Source organism: Echinops telfairi, unplaced genomic scaffold, assembly GCF_000313985.2.
Source record: "Echinops telfairi isolate 266 unplaced genomic scaffold, ASM31398v2 ScPeMD7_9;HRSCAF=40, whole genome shotgun sequence".
In the NCBI taxonomy this organism is placed as follows: domain Eukaryota; kingdom Metazoa; phylum Chordata; class Mammalia; order Afrosoricida; family Tenrecidae; genus Echinops; species Echinops telfairi.
The window spans coordinates 30891907-30895696 of NW_022103906.1; the positions used below are offsets into that span (position 1 = coordinate 30891907).

The 3790-nt window shown below is 49.4% G+C and overlaps 1 pseudogene; it reads right to left on the minus strand.

The window, feature by feature from the left end:
* Positions 1–2354: 2354 nt before the first annotated feature.
* On the minus strand, positions 2355–3161 carry LOC101653875 (annotated as a pseudogene).
* Positions 3162–3790: the final 629 nt, after the last annotated feature.

Sequence of the window (3790 nt, forward strand, 5' to 3'; positions counted from 1 at the left end):
CCATGCTGTGAGAAGTTTGGGGGAGATGGAGAAGCTGTGCGAGGGTCCTCTGGTCAACATTCACAGCTCACCTCCGGCTGACAGTCACTTATCACTGCCAATCATGTGAGGGAGCCATCTTGGACGTCCAGTCTAGTCTAGCATTTCAATGACTTCAGCCCTCACTTCCCACCTCCCCTGGAGACGCTAAGCCAGAACTGCCAGCCAGCTCAACACACAGACACAGGAGTGAGAGATAACAATTAAGTGTTGTTTTAAGCCACTAAGCTTCCAAATGGCTAAGCCTGTAGCAATAAATAACCTGAACAGAGAATGAGGAATTAGTATCTAAAAGCCCTGCACGTGGAAAGGTGCTAAAGAGAGAGGGGACTCTTCAGACGGATGGGAGGCAGATGGCCTAATCTAATGAATGTGGATGAAGGGGAGACCCAGGAGGTGACACAGAAATTCTAGTCATCCAAAAGGCCCTGCCCAGTAACTGACATGCCACTGGGCCCCAGGTGCTCTGAAATTTGAGAGAGGGATCCAGTCTCTTGTATGATGTTGAATTTTGATTTTTTCTGCCACTCAGTCCAGGATCTGCTAATGGGATCCTTTTCAGAGCAGTTGATAATGCTAGTTGGGCAACTAGTCCTTCTGGTCTCAGGATTGTGGCGAGAATATTTACATGGTACACTGATCTACTGGACGGGTTGTTTCCATATGTCCTTTGATTTTTAATCACTCTTCTTTCCTCTGGTTAGGAAGAGACCAATGGTTATGTTAGGTGCGAGCTTCTGGCCAGGAAGGGGTGGTACACCTAGGTGGGCATTACACCTGGATTGGCCCATCTAGGCCAGGTGACTTTGATTCAGCCAATGGGGTCAACCAGTATCTTTGACCACGCCTCCCAATGGTTTTGCTCTCCGGCTCTCTCTCCCAGAGGCTGCTACACAGTGCAGCTCGCCCAGGCTGCAGTCCCAGAGCTGCGGGGCTGCCTTCCCCAGCTGCCAGGCCGCGGTCCCATAGCAGCGGCCCCACAACCGTGTCCCAGACTCTGTATAGTTGTGTTCCATTTACCGTAAAAACTGAAACTGCTTCTAACTTTCATAAAACTCACTTCATAAAACTCACAAGCCAGGCTTCAGAGTGAATCCTTTCTCCCACGAAGCCAAGGACCGAGGTATATCTCTCCCACGAGAGAGATCTAAGAGTTACACCTTAGATAGCTGCTCATGAGCTTTAAGACCCCAGTAGCTGTTTACCAAACTAGGATGCAGAACACTGTCTTTATGAACTGTTATGCCAATTTACCTGCTGGTCCCCAAAACAATGGTCCCGATGCCCCAGCCCAGTGACTCATTCCCTCAAGGTATTTGGTTATGTCTTAGAAGTGTCCACAGCTTTGCCTTCTGTATGCGCCACCAAATTTATGGATATATTTGCAGCAAAGGTAATACACATACACAAATATCTTCTGTCAAACATACATATATTTGGGGATATACTCCTATGCTTCTCCCTCCCACACCTGTTCAGCCTACAGGTCTATCTAAGAATCTACTCACAGATCACCACTATTGCAGGGTTCTGTATAGCATTTGTCTGCTGCCTTTACTTCTTGCAAACTTCCCAGTGTTTTTCCTGCCTCCATCCTTTTTAGCCAAGCTTCCTCTTACTGTCTGCTACCCTCCCTTTCACCCAAGTGAACGCTCGTCTCCCTCTAGCCTGCTTGCACTCAAGCTAACACATGTCTACTGCTCCCTGTCTTCCCTTTCCAACCTGGTAACTATAAAATAATGTTACCTTTTTTTTCCCTAGTGTGAAACATTTTCTTGATTTTTTTTTTATAATAGTAGTCTTCTACAAGATTTGCCTGTCTGTGATGGCACAGCATTGTGTCCTCCAGCGTCGTCCGGATTGTGAGGTGTCTTCTTTATCATTGTATATTATTCCGTTATGTAAATGAGCCCATCTTTATTTATCCACTCTTCCACTGATGAGCATTTAGGTTGTTTCCACCTTTTTGTTATTGTGAATAGTGCTGTGATAAACGTGGGTGTGCATATAGCTTTTCATGTCTTGGCTCCTCTTTCTCTAAGATATACACAAAATAGAGGGATTATTGGATCCTACGGTATTTCCATCCCAACTTTTTTTTTTAGCCACACAAGCCTGGTTTATGACATCAGGCACAACTGCCCCCTGTCTTGAGCGTACCCCAAGACAGTTTTGACATCACAGCAGCTCCCAAGGATCCCTTATATCTTCCAAGCTGGAGGGGCCCGGGCTGCCCCAGGGCGGGCCTAACCAGCAGTGGAGGTCCAGAGCTGGCTCACTTCCCCAAGGAGGTGCCTTTGGGAAGCCCCGCTCGGTCAGCGATACAGCAGCAGAGGTCTTTGAGAATAGCAGACATTGTCTTTGAGTAGGGGTGACCCCACAGCCATGCGCACTTTGTTCCAGCGGGGGCCCTTATTGTAAATGGGCTTGGCAGATCTGCAAGACCAGCGTGTCAGGTACTGGTTGAGTTGGGGCTTGCTCTTGGGAACAAACCCTTCAGGAAGCCGAGACCTATGGTTTGGAAGCAGACCTGCCTGGTGGGCCATCTTCACACACTCCTCAACCTTGTGGTGCTCTTCCCGGCACAGGCCTCTGGTCTTCTGGTGCAGCATGCCTCCGTGGGGCTACAGGAGCCGGCTCAGCAGCAGAACATCCTCTTCTCAGGCCCCATGTGTGTGGCCTTGGCCTTCGGTTGGACCCACGTGTTCCCACTGGGTTGATTTGGAAGGAGCAAGGCAACAAGGGCCGACAGAGCCAGGATCCAGCCAAGACATTGCTTTCCTTACAACTGGCCAGGATCTCTGTCCTTAGTCATCCCACTCCACAGAGGGGCACAGGGACAGCTGGCAGGTCAAATGGGCCCAGAGCCTGAATCACCTCATAGTTATACTTGTGCTTCAAGTTCCAACGACAGATGGGAACTGGCCAGAGGGGTCGGGAGGATCTGGACTCTCCTTGGGAGCGTCTGTGATGCGGCCTTCTATTGTAGTTGTCTTCCCATCTTGGATCTCCACCACTTCCAGGAACCCGCCAGCTGGAGGCCGGGCCCAGCCCATTGTTGGCGGGCTGCAGCCAGACACCAGCGAGCTAAACTCCATCCCAACGTTTTGCAGAGGAGCCATATCGCTATCCAAAGTGGTTGCACCATTAGACTGTTCCACCAGCAGTGCATGAGGGTTCTAGTCTCTCTGTACACCCTGGTAAGCACTTGTTAGTTTCTATGTTTTTAGCATTTGCTTTGAATGGGCATATTATTTCCTGCCTTTTCTGGTGAGTTCATTTCATTTCATTCTGTGGCGTAGACTCTCCCTCATAATGACCTCTTGGGGCTCATGGTCCAGCTCTTTCGCTTCTACTAAGTCTCTAGTTTGGAGTTGGGCTCTGCATGTGCATGGAGCCTTTTGCAATGCGGGGAGCAGACACAGCCTCCTGCAGGCTCAGCCCTGCCCACTAGGCACCAGCGTAGGCGCTGGGCTCTTGGTGTGAGGAAGGCAGTTTACATGCACTCCATCCCCTGTTCATCGTCTTTTCTGAAAGAACTGGAGGCAGTAGATGAATTTTCCTTGAGCAAACACAGAAAGAGAAATTCAGATTTGGCAGGGAAGTACGTTAGAGAGTTGTACTTCTTGCAGGAGGAGTTCCCTTAAATCACCACTAGTGGATTTGAATATAATTGGATTGAAAGGGGGGGAAGGTGGGCTAGAAAGGGGGAACCGATGACAAGGATCTACATATAACCTCCTCCCTGGGG